This window comes from Euphorbia lathyris, chromosome 4 (assembly GCF_963576675.1).
Source record: "Euphorbia lathyris chromosome 4, ddEupLath1.1, whole genome shotgun sequence".
NCBI classification, from domain to species: Eukaryota; Viridiplantae; Streptophyta; class Magnoliopsida; order Malpighiales; family Euphorbiaceae; genus Euphorbia; species Euphorbia lathyris.
Genome location: NC_088913.1, coordinates 26,644,919 through 26,662,434, shown reverse-complemented (window position 1 = coordinate 26,662,434; position 17,516 = coordinate 26,644,919). Strand labels below are relative to the sequence as shown.

The 17,516-nt window shown below is 35.9% G+C and overlaps 2 pseudogenes; both read left to right on the top strand.

Annotated features, from left to right (window-relative positions):
* The first annotated feature begins 8,615 nt into the window (after positions 1–8,615).
* Positions 8,616–10,810, top strand: LOC136227108 (uncharacterized WD repeat-containing protein C3H5.08c-like; annotated as a pseudogene).
* Positions 10,811–11,213: 403 nt separating this feature from the next.
* LOC136227626 (putative pentatricopeptide repeat-containing protein At1g26500) lies at positions 11,214–12,693 on the top strand (annotated as a pseudogene).
* The last annotated feature ends 4,823 nt before the right edge of the window (positions 12,694–17,516 follow it).

Here is a 17,516-nt window from a genome sequence, read left to right as displayed (position 1 = left end):
GCAGTTACACCATCCTCAGGTTCAGCCATAACCGTATCCAAGTGAGCAAGCACATCTTGCTCTTCAAGCATATACTTTATTTTTATTGACCAGACCTCATAGTTATCCCCATTTAATTTCAGGTATTTGTTGAGTTCAGCAACTATAGACTTTCTAGCTGCTGCCATTGATGACTGATCTACAATGGTATTGCACGACTTAGTAAAAAGTTATTAAAGGTTCAATACATGCGTTAATTCTCTAGACAACTTATATCTAATCAATCAAATTTTCATTCTAAATTTCGATTCGAAAATGAGACCGAAGTGGCTCAAATTACCCTTTACACTTTAGTATTAGATCCAACTAATTAGATACATTAATGCTTAGAGAATTTTGTTACTCACAAGTAACGATTTTGCAACTATTATTACAAAAATATTGTTGTTGTAAGGAATTAAGATGACTTTTGATTTATTATTTCGATCTTAATGTTGACTAATCTTAATTACTAAGGTCGAAGATAATCATTAAATCAATAATAACTAATCACTGATTTAATAAATCGCAATTAAATGCTCACATAAAATTATTCAAGCTCATCAATTCCAATCCAACATACCAAAAATTATCCAATCAAAATTGAATAATAATTAAATTAGGATCCCAATGGTTATCCAAACATATTTGAATAATCACACCATAAATAAAAATAATAATTTTTTTTATTAAAAATCCATTAGAAAACAAAAATTCCAATAGAAATCCTAACAAAAATTATAACACTGGAATAATAAACTCCAAAGAAAAAATTTGTTCCAAAAATTTTATTTATTAATGTTTAAAATTTGGAATAAAAGGTTAACCGACCGAAATAGTTGGTTAACTGAATTTAGTGGACTAGCGTATGGTTAGTGTTTAAAAAACGATCAAATAGTTAACTAACCGAATCAACCTTAGTGAACTGGTTAACCGACCATGTGCACCGTTAGGAGCACGTGAAAAAGTGGCAGTAGCTCCTCAACCAATCACATTCCTATCTAGTAATGAGTTTCCTTCAACTGTAACGCCTGACTTGTTACTTACTCCCGTGATTGAAACAATGACGGTTTTCGCCAACTCCCCTTCGCCAAACAATGATGAGGTGGCAGTTAAAATTACAAATAGTACAAATGACACAAACATGGGTCGTGGTTTTAATAAGGAAAAGCCTTCCGTAAAATTGCAGACTTTATTACACATACAATTATCAAGGAAAGTCCATCTCTGGCTCCATCTAGTCCACATAATCATACTCCCTTAGATACACCATTTCATAAATTGAGATAGAAATAAATAATGAAATTGTAAGTTTTTAATTTGAGACCCAAACAGTATTATCAATGAGAATTTACATGGAGATACATTTTTCAAAAATTATTTACAACTATGTTAACGACTATTTAAATGATGTTAAACTAAGAAAATCATCATTTTTAATATATTTTAAGGACTAAAATTTATAAATTACGAGTTTATGATATATATTTTTTAGGGTTAGAATTTATGTATTGGAGTCTAAAATTTACAAATGAGAGTATAAAGTCATACTTATTTTGTGAAATATAAAAAATAATGACATATTTAGAATTAAGTTTTGTGATATGATGTAATTGTAATTTTTATACCCAATATGATTTTCAAGTAACAACCCTATTATCAAAATATGGAAACTCACCATTAAAAAGTATAACACATTCATAGTCATTATAATAAGTGTATAACACATTCATAGTCATTATAATAAGTGTCATGGACAAATCCATAAGGGGGTTTAGGGGCTTGAGCACCACCAACTAGTGTTAGAAAACGCTAAAATTCTATAGAAAATTGTGTATGGATTTTTAATTTTTTTATTTAAAAACACACAAAAATAATATGAATTTAGCACCCATAAATAAATCATAAGAGAAAGTCAATTTGAATAAAATATATACACCACAACCAATTTATTCTCACATTTTTTTCAGCTTAGTTTGAGTATGGACTTACTATTTTAATTGGTTTTTTACACATAATATTTAGGGCTGATACTGACTAGGGGTGGCAATGGGGAGGGGATTAACCGAAAACCGCGGGTATCCGAACTGACGGGGATGGGAAATAACCGTAAAAATTGGGGATGAGGATGGGGGCGAGGAATTTTTTTTCTCCGAAACCTAAATGGGGATGAGGATTGCTCTATCCATCCCGTGGGGATACCCGTCCCATTACCGTGTAAATTCCCTTGAAGATCCCCGAATAAATTTATTAATTTTAATTTCTAACCAGTATTTTTATATCAACCAACAATTGTTGTTGGTTACATTATCTGTAACCAGTTTGCTGGTTACTCTGTAATGTAACCAGTGCAATATTAAATGTTTTTGGTTATTTTTAGAAAATATTATAATTAAATTTTTGTATATATAAAAATAATATTATTAATTTATTAGGTATGGGGATTCCCCGACACCGTACCGAAACAATATGGGATGAGGATGAAAAAATCCCCGAATCATTTAATGTGGATTCTCCGAAACCGTCCCATAAACATTTGGGGACGGAGTGGTAAATGCATACTCGTCCCCGCCCCCGCACCGTTGCCACCCCTAATAGTGACACATTCAAATACAAATTGTGTCCAACATTAATATTCAAATATAAACTTACATATATAAATAATTAACAAATGGTACTCTATTTGGTACTCTTAATTAGTGGTTTCGTAATTTTACATTTATTATTTTGTCATTTCTATAAAAAAAAATTGGGATAAGCTCCAAGTTATCCATATCGTTTACAGTTAGGAGCAACTTTATCCTTAAAATTGACAGTCAAGAGTAATTACAAGTTGGATCAATTTAAGAAATAATTCATCAAACTGTCTTATCGGCCATGAATCTTGTCATCTACACTTCGCATGTGTGTCATTTTATCGCTCGTTAGTAACAGATCACAAACATATGATTAAACGCAAAAAGATTTTAATTATTTTTTTAAAAATATACTCTATTAGTGGGACAAAAAAAATTAAATATTTTACCGAATTTAAAAATATCAATCTATAATTCTATCATTAAATCACAAAAATATTTAATCTTTTTTTAGAATCAACTAACGTGAAATTGATGCAGAATAAGGAACAAAATATCTATGTTTTATAATAATATCTGAAATTGACATAACTTGCCAATGTTAGAGGTAAAATTGCTCCTGACTGCCAATGTTATAGTAAAATTGTATTATTTTAGACATTAAAAGTAAAATTGCTCATGCATGCAAACGTTAAGGGTATTTTTGCACCGTATCTCTAAAAAAAATTACATGAAAACCAATTTAGTTTAGATATGTTAAAGTGCGAATAAATGTGAATAGTTGATAGGGAATACATATAAATAGTCAATAAATGTAAATTTATTAACTTGTTTAGTATTTTACCTTTTCTATTAAAGACTGGTGCTGGTGTTATTTCAACTTCTGTATCAGGATCTAGATTTGATGTCCTTTCTATTGAGGAGGGACAAGCCTCGGGTTTATCTAGTAAACAGAAGGAGGTAAGCAAGCCAGGCCTTGAGTCTGTCGAGCCTGCTACTATCCTAGGGGATTCTATTAATCCTCTATTTGACACCAAAACTTCTGCCAAAGGGAAGTCCCAGATCACTGCCTCAGCTGGAAAAGTGAAGATGAATGAGGTTAGTAATTCACAAACTCTTATTAAGATCCCAATTGGAAAGTCTATGGGAGTTAAAAAGTTGAATTTGAAGAAACCTAAAGCTAACTATAAAAAGAACCTTAGCTCTTTGAATTCTTGGGATAAAAGAGGGCCATCTGGTGCCTCTTCAAGGCTCTCAGGAGCCCCGAATAAATACATGCTCTAGGTTTTGGGCATGTGATCGGTCGTTTTCCTTCTGATGGACTTTTTTGTTTGGAATGTTAGAGGTGCGGCTAGCAAGGCGACCCACATCCATGTTAACGATCTTATTAAGCAATTTAATCCTTCTTGTTTTGCTCTTCTGGAAACCAAGGTTAGTGGTTCTAAAGCAGACGAGGTGGTTAAAAAGTTTAAGAATTGGAAGTGTGTCAGGTCGGAGGCGACTGGTCGAGCAGGGGGGATTTGGCTTTTTTGGAAGCCAAGTCGCGTTAATATTGATATTATTACTATTGATAACCAATTCATTCATAGTAAGGTGTGTTATCCTGGCAACATTCCTTTCTTTATTTCCTTTGATTATGCCAACCCGGTCTGGAGTAACCGGAAAAGGCTTTGGGAGATCCTGTACTCTATTAGTACGAACATGGTGGATGCTTGGTTGGTTGCTGGTGATTTTAATGATATTGCCCTTATGAGTGATCAGAAAGGGGGAGGTAATCATTATATCAACTGTTGCCTTAATCATAAACAAAATATGGATCTTTGTGGGCTGTCAAACCTAGGTGCGGCTGGCCATAAGTTCACTTGGAAAAGAAATAGTGTGTTTGTTAGGTTGGACAAAGTTTATGTAAACATGTCGGCGATCTATAGATTCCCTGAGGTAAAAGTAATGAATCTCCCTTTTCGCCATTCTGACCATTGTCCTATCCTCGTTAATCTGGTTAAAGGTCTTCGTCCCAAAGGGAATAGACCTTTTAGGTACCTTGTTGCTTGGGATACCCATCCTGACTTCAGAAATTTTGTTAAAGATAATTGGCAACCCCATTCTAATGTTCTCCTGGCTGCTGAGGAGTTTAGAAAGAATGTGGTGGGATGGAATAAAAACATCTTTGGCCATATTATCCGGAGAAAAAATAAACTTTTAAGGAGGATGGATGGCATTCAACGCTGCTTGGAGATACGTTTTGACCACAGTCTGAATTGCCATCTTAGATCTCTCCAGAACGAATTGGAAGCGGTGCTTAGACAGGAAGAGCTCCTTTGGTTCCAGAAATCTAGGAAGGCTTGGATTAAGGACGGTGACCGAAACACCAGATTGTTGCACCTCTCAACTATCATTAGAAGGCAGAGGAACCAGATTGAGGCTATTAAGGACTCTAATGGGGACTGGATCTTTGAGGAGGAGGATATCCGTCGCCTTGCTCTTGATTTCTATAAAGTCCTCTTTAAAGAGGAAGAGGTGGATCTGGATAAAGCCATTTTCGGGATCACCTTTCCTGGGCTAGAGGAGGATGCTATTAAAGGTGCTTTTCATCCTATCAACCTGAAAGAAATTGATCTGGCCTTCTCCAGCATTGGAGCTACTAAGGCTCCAGGGATTGATGGTATTCCTGCTAGTTTCTACCATAAACACTGGGACACGGTGAAGGAAGACATCTACAACTTTATCTTAGGAGTCTTCCATGGTTCCAACGATATTAGCCTGGTGAACAAAACCCTCCCGGTGTTGATCCCTAAGGTTGAAAAACCTTCCTCCTTTTTACAAATGAGGCCTATCAGCCTGTGCAATGTGTTATACAAAGCTATTACTAAGATTGTGGCTAATAGACTCCGTCGTATCCTCCCTGAGATTATTAGCCAAAATCAAGGTAGTTTTGTTCCTTGTAGGCAAATGATGGACAATGTGGTTATTGCCCAGGAGATGGTTCATTCCATGAAGATGAGGAAAGGTAAGAAATGGATCATGGCTCTCAAACTTGATTTGGAGAAAGCTTATGACCGTCTAAACTGGAGTTTTCTTATGAATAGCTTAAAGAGAGCTGGTATTCCTGAGAACTGGAGGAGATTGATTGAGGATTGCGTTTCTTCTCCTGTTTTCCAGGTTTTGATCAATGGTGATATGTCTGATGAGTTCTCTCCTTCAAGAGGTATCCGTCAAGGTGATCCTATGAGCCCCTTCCTTTTTGTGATAGCTATGGAAAGGTTGGCTCACCTAATTCAAGAGGCTGTGAGTAAGGGGATTCTCCATCCCGTGTCCATTAACAAATTCTGCCCGCCTATTTCCCATCTGTTCTTCGCTGATGATGTGCTGATATTTGTGGAAGGGAATGAGGAGCAAGTAGGTGTGATCATGAACATCCTGAATTGCTTTTGCGCCACTTCTGGCCAGAAAATCAATATTCAAAAATCCAGGATGCTTTGCTCTAAGAACATGGATAGGAGCACTTGTAATAATCTTAGCAATTTTTCTGGTATCCCCCTTACCCACTCTTTGGGAAAGTATCTTGGGGTTCCCCTCCACAGCGACAGAGTTTCCAAAGCCTCCTTTAAAGAGACTCTGGATAAAACTAATGGGTTGTGTGCTAGTTGGAAGGCTAATTCCCTCTCATTGGCTGGCCGTCTTACCTTAATTCAGTTTGTCAACTGCGCGGCTCCCAATCATATCATGCAACCCTGCAAATTGCCTGAGCCGGTTCTCAATGACCTCGACAAAATTAACCGGAGGTTCCTTTGGGGAGAGTCTGGAGAGGGAAGGAAGATTCACCTCGTCCCTTGGAAGGAGATCTGCCAGCCTAAAAGCAGGGGGGTCTTGGCATTAGACATGCTAAAGATAATAACAAAGTTTTACTTATGAAACTCCTCTGGAGAATGTGGCAAAACCCCTCTTCTCTTTGGGTTCGTCTGCTTTGTGGCAAGTATCGAAAGGACAAAATCTTTGGGGGCCCAAAGGAGAGAGTTGTCAATTGTTCCTTCCTTTGGAAAGGGCTTAGTGTTGTGTTTGCTGAGTTCTGCTTAGGGGTTGGCCTGAAGGTGGGTAATGGTAAGTCCATTAGCTTCTGGTATGACACCTGGATTGGAGATAATCCGCTTATTGATCTTTGTAGTTCTCCCCCGCCCTGTAACATCCGTAACTGGAGGATTGCTGATGTGGTGGACTCTGAGGGGGACTGGATTTGGTCTAAATTTGATACTTTCTTGAGCATGGATACTCTCCCCAGAATCAGGGGAGTTAAGATAAGTATTCTTGAGGAGGACAAAGATAGGCACCGCTGGGCCCTGACTAACAATGGTGCTTACTCTTGCAAGTCTGCCTTTGAAGCCTTTTATCTCGACAGAGCCGACCCCCTCTCGGATACCTGGAAGTCCATTTGGGCTCTGAAAATTCCTTACCGAATGAGGAGGTTCCTGTGGCTTGGAGTTAAGAACAGGTTGCTGACTAATTCGGATAGATATAGACGACATTTGGCTGACTCAGGAGCTTACAGTAGATGCATAGGCCATATTGAAACCTTATGCCATGCCCTCAGGGACTGCCCAAAGAGTAAGGAGGTTTGGCAGAAAGTTCTCCCGCACCATTCTCTCATTTCCTTCTTTACCCACTCTGAGAATGACTGGTTCTCTAATGGGGTGAATGGAAAATTACTGGCTAACATAGAGCAAGGAGACATCTTCTTTGCTATTGTCTGCCACCATCTCTGGAAATGGAGAAACGAGGAGATCTTTGGTAAGAAGACTGTGGTTATTCATAACTTACCCGAGTTCTTCTCGAAAAAGCTCCTTACTATTTCTGACAGCTTCAAAGGGGACCCTCTTGCCAGGTCTACCCAGAATAGAGAGGTTCACCTTGTTGGTTGGTGCAGGCCTAAAGAAGGGTTGGTGAAGTTGAACACTGATGGCTCCTGCCTCAACAATGGTAGAGTTGCGGCCGGTGGTGTTCTCAGGGATGCAGGGGGTGCTTAGCTGTCTGGGTTCACCCATAACCTAGGATTGGGCTCTTCTTTCTCTGCGGAACTTTGGGGTATTCTTTCTGGAGTCAAGCTTGCCAGAAATATGGGTATTAAAAGGCTAACTGTAGAGTCTGATAATGAATAGGCAATTAGTATGATCTCTAATAATCATGTTATTTGTCTTAGTAGCCAGAACCTTATCAAAGCTATCAGAAGCCTTGGTTCCTCCTTTGATTACTTGGAGTTCAGCCACATCTTCAGAGAGCAGAATCGGATTGCAGATCGCTTGGCGGCTGCTGGGCATGAGGGGATGTTAGGTGTTACCACCCTATCTGATCCTCCTATCTTTCTTTCGTCTCTCCTTTTAGAGGATAGGACTGGGGTTAGCTTTCCTAGGCTGATCCCAGGCTAGTGTTGTTTTTGTTGCCTTTCTTTTCCTGTTTCTACCAAAAAAAAAAGGAATAAGGAAAAGCGTAACTTAATTTATATGGATTTAAAATAGATGTGAACTAATAAGGAAAATAATAAGAAAATTCCTAATTTACAGTAAATTAGGATAATCAATTCGAAATTAACTCAATTTATAGTCTATAATTCCACTATTTTTTTAAAACTACATTTCCACTATGTGCAATTTTGTTTTTTTTAAAGGGAAGTCATAATTTACTATAGGGATTTAAAATAGATGTGAACTAATAAGGAAAATAATAAAGAAATTCCAAATTTATAGTAAATTAGGATAATCAATCGAAATTAGCTCAATTTACATTCTATATTTCCACTATTTTTTTTGGAAGTATATTTCCACTATTATAAATACAAGAAAACACTATTATTATTCTCTTCTCTCTTTGTTGTGGACTTACAATTTTTTAAATTTCTAAGACATGATGAATTCTTACATGCTCGATGGTGATTTATTCTTTGATTGTGTCGAATGCTTTGATTCAGAGTTTGAAATTTGGTTGAGTGAGCCTCAAAGTGTAAAGGAGAGATGAGAAAGTTTTCTATCTGAAATGGGTTTGGCTGACCAGTTGCCCTGTAATAGTGATCAAATTACTAGATTGGACAAGATTTCTGATTGTGATGGGGTTGTATCAAACGTTGAAGATGGGAATTTGGTCTGCTATGATGCAGAGCTTGAAGAGAGACCAATTGTAGATTCTCAATCTGAAGCATCTAAAACTTTGAATGAAGGAAAGCACATAATCAAGATTTGGTGCAAGTTTTTTTTACCTAAGAGGAAGCATCATCCATCTGTGATATCAAAGTCAGAACTTGGAGCAATGAAGGTGAAACAGAAGAAGAAGATGTGTAAGGAATTTACAGGTGTGTATATGAGACAAGAGCTTAAGGCTCACAGAGGCGCTATCTCGAGTGTGAAGTTCAGTCCAGATGGAGAGTACTTGGCAACCGGTGGTGAAGATGGGGTTGTACATATATGGCATGTTACATCAGTAGATGCCCCTCATGAGTCGTTTCCTTTAGAAGGAAATGTGAAAGAAGGCAAGCTGAGCTTTTGGAGAAAAAAGAATATGCATGCATCAGTTATCATTCCTGAGAAGATTTTTCAGATTGAAGAGTCGCCAATACATGAATTTCGCGGTCATGACAGTGACATTCTGGACTTAGCATGGTCCAATTCCAATGTGAGTTGTTCCTTCTAAATATCTATATATCTCTACATGATTCTATAATAATTGATTTGTAACTGATATTGGAAAATCATTTTGCAGTGTCTTCTTTCTGCTTCTAAGGATAAAACTGTCCGTCTGTGGCAAGTTGGATACAAGCATTGTATAAATGTTTTGCATCATAGGGATTATGGTAAATATGATAACCAACCACTTTCCTTTTTCACTGCCAATATTCTTTGATCTTATTGCAAAGTAAGCAATTTTTATGTGTCATTTCTTTGAATGCAACAGTGACAAGCATTCAATTCAATCCAATTGATGAAAATTATTTCATTAGTGGGTCTATTGATGGAAAAGTACGAATTTGGGGAGTGAATGAGAAGAGAGTAGTTGATTGGGTTGATGCAAGAGATGTAACAACTGCTGTATGTTACAAGCCAGATGGGAAGGTATGGTATTCTTTGCTTTTTTGTCACACCCAACCCAACCCAACCTTAACTTATGTACTAACAGTAATCTATTTTTGAATGAAAATAGGGCTTTGTTGTTGGTTCAATTATAGGTACTTGCCGCTTCTACAAAGCATCCGGTACAATATATAGTTCCATTTGTGTTTTCACTTAAGACTCTCATTTTAAAATAATATGTAAAATTGGACTGACTTGTGCCCTTTTAGAAAATGAAATGGAGCTTGAAGCAGAGATTTGTGTTGGTAGGAAAAAAACTTTAGGCAAGGGAATCACGGGCATACAGGTTGAAACTTGAGACTCTTATTAATGAAGAAAATATGAGCTTAGTTTTGTTGATAATTCATTAACATTTGTGTCATTGGTGCAGTTTTCCTGTGATATACCTGGAAGAGTTATGATCACTTCTAAAGATTCGAGACTTCGAATATTCGATGGATTTGATGTTGTGCAGAAATTTAAAGGTAAATTATTACATTTACATATAGGTAGATAGATGTAATAAAAAACACAAATGATAATATCCATTGCCAAGAAACTAATCAATGCAGCCATAAGCCAAGTTTCTTAGGCAAATAAAACCCTAACATGGGGATAATTCCAATTTCATTAACAACTAAATAAAATAGGGAGAATAAGTAAGACAATTTGATAATGCTGATTGCAATTAAAATCTTAAGAATTTGGGGATTTCGAAATTCCTTTCCTCTATCTCTGCTTTTCTCAATATTATATAATTTAGTGTCTTGGAGTTTTGATACATACCTCCATTGATGCAGGTCTAAGCAAGTCTGGGAGTCAAAGGTCAGCTTGCTTTACTTCAACAGGGAGACATATAGCATCAGTTGGTGAAGACTCTCGTGTTTATCTCTGGGATTACGATCCATCATCTAAACACGGAAAAAAATCAGTTAGATCTTGCGAGCATTTTTTCTTTGAAGGCATATCTGCTGCAATACCTTGGTCTGGTAGAATGCAAATGGAGGACAATGCATCCCCAAACATGCTTCTTTACCAGATACTTGGGGGCTTGTGATTGTTACAGCAGGATTCGATGGAACTATCAGAACTTTCCATAATTACGGCTTGCCTTTACCCCGAAAATAGTACTATTCGATGAAACTCTGTTTTCAAGATTCAATCTTCAATCTTCAATGGATGTGGCTCACTTCTTGTTTGGTATTTTTGGTACCCTTCTTCCTTCATCTTTTTATTGATTTTTCTTGATTTTCCGTCTTTAATGGGTTTCAATCTTGTTTTTAGGAAATGCTACTGCTCTGGCTCCTACATTTTTCTCTTTTCTCTACAACTCAATTTCTTTCTGGTTTCTTGATTTGTTGTAAAAATTAACTGACCAGTTTTCAAGTATCCCATATGTCATGACTTTGCTCAACTGTCTCCTCTCTGCCTGCCTGGTATGTCTTTCTGTGGCTATCAATGCTAATCCGGTTTTTGTTCTTCCACAAGGAGAAAACATTGTTCGAGAACTGCAATCATACAATGATTATCAATGATGGAGACATTTTTCAAAAGAAACAAGTACGATGAAGCTTTGAAAGTGTTTCATACAATGAGAGTGAACAGAATGGATGATTTGGGACTATCTATATACAGGCTTGTAATCATTTGGATGTGTAAAAAGGGGAAAATCGCACAAGCAAAGATGGTGTTCGACGAAATGCTCGAGAGAAAAATCAAAGCAGATAACCTAACTATGGGGCATCTTCTATACGGACTTCTATCAAGAGGGAGAGTCAATGAATCATATAGAGTAATGGAAGGGATTGAGAATCCAGATATAAGTGTATACCATGGTTTGATTAAAGGACTATTGAAATTGAGAAGAGCAAGTGAAGCTACACAAGTTTTTAGGGAGATGATAAAGAGAGGATGTGAACCTATAATGCACACATATATAATGCTATTGCAAGGGCATTTGGTGAAGAGAGGGAGAAAAGAAAGAGACCTAATCGTGAATTTTGATACAATATTTGTTGGTGGTTTGGTCAAGGCTGGGAGATCATTAGATGCAAGTAAGTATGTGGAGAGGAGCATAAAGGGAGGAAGGTGTTGAGGTGGATAGATTTGATTATAATAAGTTTTTGCATTATTTTTCAACTGAGGAAGGTACGGTTATGTTTGAAGAGATTGGGAAGAAATTGAGAGAGGCAGGAATGGTTGATTTGGCTGATATATTGCAGAGGTTTGGAGAGAAAATGGCTACTAGGGAGAAGCGGAGAAATAGAGCAGCTCACCCATAAAATTCAAATATCCGGCAGGGCCGAACTCGATCCCCAATTCCGGGAAGAAAATAACAATAATTATATTTGCTGATGTAACTTTCCGACACCGAATATGTACATTCCGGCGGAAATTCTGTTATTTCCAGAATCTGCAAATCAGATACAGGATTGGGTCCCTTATTCTTCGGGGTGGAGCCTGTAGGAGAACAACTTGCAGAATATAACACACATCAAGTTCACCAATATCAGAATTTTTCTTGTACAGAAAACGAGCATTCTGTGATTGTCAATGCTAATCCAGTTTTTGTCCTGCCACGAGGTTACAACGTTGTTCGGGAACCGGAATCCTACAGTCATATCCCGGGTAATTCAATTTTCAAGAATGGTGCCGATGTGATTCAGGTCGAATCTATTCAAGATAGGGCTACAGAACCCGAACCCTTCGGGGTCGAGCCTGTCGAACAACTTGTAGAATGCAACACACATCAAGTTCACGAATATCAGAATATTTATCCTACAAAAAATGACTCTATGTGGTCGAGCCTGTAGGAGCACAATGTGCGCCATTGATGAATGAGGGAAAATTCGAATACCATGTCGGATATGATAGACAAATTGCATATCAAGTTCAGGAATATCAGAATTTTTCTTCTACAAATATCGTACATTCTATGACGGAGCCTGTCGGGGAACAACCGGTGCCATTAATTGATGTTGCTGCTGAAAATGAAGGAAAACTCGAATACGGGCAAACTACACACAAGATTGAGGAACATCAGAATTACACAGACATAATGACTTGTTCAGTTGAATCTCTAGATTCGGTAGTCTTAGGGTTGGTAAATTTTGATGTTTGATTAGATAACTTTAATTATGATTTTATGCCTAAATAAGATTAAGAATATTTGAGACTAGTTATTGGGATTTTGTTTAACATTAGTGTTTGTAATTTTTATTTTGAATTCATCCATGGATTCAGTTCGAACTGGAATATATCAGAAATTGTTTATCTTGTTTGTGATTGTGTTATGGTATGCATTCATGGATAACTATAGTTCGATTTCTGCTGTCATTGTTGGAGTCCCTATAGATAAAATCATAGGTAATGACTTTGAAATTAGTTTAATGACTGATTAATGTGTTAATATTATTAAAGGGATAAGATAAAAGAATGAAAAATGTTCCTAAAGTTGATGTCCAAAATAATGCAGTTTTATTCTACATATGGTATCAACTGAAATCAGCAATTACAAGTAGAGGCTATGAAACAAGTTCAAATAGCAAATACTGCTCTGGCTTCTACAAAAACTTACAAGATTGCGGAAAGAACATCCTTCCTTGAATCAAATGACTCTTTCTCTATTAAAATTAGTTGAGTTTTGAAGGGCTTTTTCTCATTAGGGATATTTATCAAACATATGGTGAGCATGCAAAGACTTTATGAATATCCACCAAATTTCACACATACAGCTACCCAATTCAGTGATTTCAAACACAAATCAAGCCAAACATACGCAAGACAACCATCAATTTCTCATGAATTTCAAAACCTAGACTTGCATACTTTCAAAATTGATGCATTTTGGATAAGAGAACGAGTAAACTTACTTGGGATTGAACAAGTGAATTTAAAGAGTGATTAGAATATTTGATGCTTCATACTTGCAGAAGGGATGCTTCCTATGGTGCAGCTGCAGTTTAAAGATTTCGAAAGCAATGGAATTGGAAGAATGTGAAGGTGAGGAGAGAAGAGGTTCACTTGCATCAGTACAAAACCGAATATAGAAATTATTATTTAATTTGATAGAGAATATTCCCTTCACTCACTAATGAGATGGGCCGAGGTATCTTCAGTGGCGGATCCAGGACAAAACTTTACGTAAAAATTTTTTAGATAAAAAATGTAAAATTGTTTAATTTTTAGTGACGAAAAATATAAAACCGTTCAATTATCATGCATTATTTTCATGATTTTTTTTTGATAAAAAATATAAATTTTAATATTTCCGACTCGTAACCATCCATTTTTGGGATTCTCGGGTTGTTATGCATCAAATATCCCTAACGTTTTGGACCAGGAGCAATTTTACCCCTACATCTAAAATGATGCAATTTTACCCCTAATATTTGTAGCCAAGAACAATTCTAAAAAAGGATATAATGTTTTTTTATAATTTAATAATAAAATTGGAGATTAATATTTATAAATTGGAAATGGCTCTAGTCGTGGGTATCTATCATGGGTACTCCTTACTTTGACATCAATCATCGTCATACTCACACTTGCATCTTGGGTTATAAACCTAAATCCATTACCAAATAAAGGACCAGCAATCTAGTGATGCCTTTGTAAAACCCTTTGTTCGGACAAGTACAAGAAAATACCTTGGTGGGCGTGAAGCATTAATGGTCAATGAGGAAGAAGTGTTGGGATTTGAAATACTCAGTGATGTAGCGAATTTTGTCAAGAGCGAGGATGAGCCCGCCTTAATGGACTCGAGCCCCCTCAAATAAGTTGACATGCCACGAATAGCTATGGAGGAACTAGTCTCCGATTCTAAATTAATCTTTAAATTGTAAATTCGGTAACCGAGATGTCCATTAAGAATATGTCCACACCAAAAATGAATGAATTAGCTCGGTAAAAGTCGACTCAATAATAGCTGAGTTAGAAAGGATTATAACAGATGTTGAAGACCGAATCATGGTCACCGTGAGGGCTATAATAAAAGAGAATGCACTTGCCGTATATTTGATGAAAGCAATAACAGAAGCACTGGAGTTTGATGGTGTAGTTTCTGACAAACTTAATGAAATAAAATCATCTTTTACCAATGTTTATGCTATTGTAGTTGCATCTGATCCTCCAAGTTGCATATTCAGCAAACATAACAATCCATTACATGAAATTAATCTGGTACAAATGAACAACCTATGTTAGTTTCTATTTCAAGTGAATTTAATTCTGATGAAAGAATAGAGATCATAAAAATATGGCATAATGCTCCTCCAGTCCCCTTAACTTGTCTAAATTGGTCATTTTACCCCTCCAACTAGACCTGGCAATTATCGTGTTCGAGTCGTGTTCGTGTCGTGTCATTTCGGGTTCGTGTCAAAAAGAGTAAACCCAAACCCAACCCAAAAACTTTCGTGTCAAAGTCGTGTTAACCTGTTCGGGTTAGTGTCGATTTCGTGTCGTGTTTTCGGGTTACATGTAATTTTTTTTATGCATATATATTAATAATAACTCTTAAAAATATAAGAAGATATGATACTGTTTTTAAACATTTTATATCATTTTTAGATTAGTATGTAAACAATAATTATCGAAAAGTTCGATAATATCATATTAGAGGGTCATGTAATGTGTTTATAACAATTTAGGAAATTCAAATTAATATTTGCAATTAATAATTATAATGTTATTATCTTTATTAATAAAGTGACATAAAAAACATGAGAGAATATAACAATAATTTTCAATATCCGTGTCATTTCGTGTCATTTTCGGGTTCACATATCAACACTAACCCAACCCAAAAATTAGCGTGTCAGTTTCGTGTCAACCCAAAAATGACCCATTACCTATTAAGCTCAACACTAACACTAAAAATCCGTGTCGTGTTCGTGTCGTGTAATCGGGTCGTGTGTCATTTTGCCACCTCTACCTCCAACTCATCGGATGTCCTATTTACTCTCTTAACTCTATAAAAAATGGTATTTCTCACCCCTTAACTTGTCCAAATTTGTCATTTTACCCCTCCCCAACTCATTGAATGTGCTATTTACACCATTAACTCCATAAAAGTGGTATTTCTCACCCTTTATGATCCTATTTACCCCTTAACTTCATAAAAGTGGTATTTCTTACCCCTTTATAGTGCAAAATTAATAGGACTTATTCAAATGAGTTTGGAAATATTTTTTCAATATCAACTTTTTATTTTGTTTTAATTTGATAATTATATTGATCCTTCATGTGTTTATTACAATAATATTGTATTACGATAATTAGATATTCAAAATTTAACTAGCCAAAAAAGTTGAAAAGAGAAAGAATGAATAAAAGATACAAATAACAAGAACATTAATATAAACAAGTTAAAGACATTATACGTAGGGATAAGGTACCAAAATAGGTCTATGGTTTTTGGAGAATTATCAATTTGGATTCCACGTACAAAATAGCACAAATATATGTTTAACGTTTAAAAAAGGTATCAAGTTAGGCCTCGATAACGGATTGTAAGGGATGAGAAATACCACTTTTATGGAGTTAATGGGGTAAATAGTACATTCTATGAGTTGGAGGGGTAAATGGACAAGTTGAGGGGGTGAGAAATACCACTTTTATGGAGTTAAGGGCGTAAATAGGACATTCAATGAGTTAAAGAGGTAAAATGACCAATTTGGATAAGTTAAGGGGGTTGGAGAAGCATTAATCCTAAAAATATTAAAAAAAATGTAGATGCCTTTGTATGGTCTTATGACGGAGTTTTTATATTAAGCACCCGGTCTTCCATGTCACTCGCAGGACCCTCAATTCACATTTGGACATGTGTATCGTGACCCCACGTAATAATTAAAATAGTGGGACCTCTTATAATATGTGTGGGTCTATGTTACACGTGTCAAAATATGTATGGAAGGTCCTCCATTTGACATGGAAAACCGGATGCTTCTAATAATTTGCCCTTATGACGACATGCCTATTGTAGATCAAGAGAATACCGAGCACAAGATTCCAACTGATCATAGTTTCAAGCCAGTCAAGTATAAATTGAGAAGATTGTGTCTAGAGTGGCACAGTTAATCAAGGATGAGGACTCCAGTCAGCTAGATGTCAAATTCTTAAAAGTCTTCGAATATCCGAATGACATTTTGTTTATGAAATAAATATTTTTTACCTTTTCTAAATATATATATATATATATAAAATTTTTTTGGATACTTTTAATAAAGAAAAAAATAAGATTCCAAGATTTATTATCTTTATTGTATTCTAACCTTTAAATTCCATTTGTGAACATAATTGTAGTCATTAATATTATCCATTACTCATCCATTTGTACATTATTCTGCCATAGTCCTATAATGGTTGAATAAATCCGGAAATTGGAGAAAATCTTGACTTCTCAAGTCATTAACAATTAATTTATTGCGTTAGAATCGTAGTAATTCTTCAGGGATGATAGTGAAAAATAGATCTCACGAAAAAATTGATTAAAAAATATTTAAGATATTCTGAATTAAGATAAAGTAGATAAAAAATATTATTGTTGGCGATATTTTCAGAATATCCTGGTTACAACCTTGGCTTTCGCGAGTGACTTTGCAGGCGTGCCATGGAAATTAATTCCCAATTGATTTTTAATATATATTATGTGCCAAACTCGACTTCTAACAATTAACGATTGAGTGAAGGATGCAATGATTGATAAAAATCATTCTTGGATTCCTAGCTCTACTACATGAAGCTTAATTAGCTAAAGTAATGGTGACTAAAATGAAATCAATACAAAGGATTTGAGAATTTTTTTTCTTTTTATTGATTTTGCAAATATTATGTG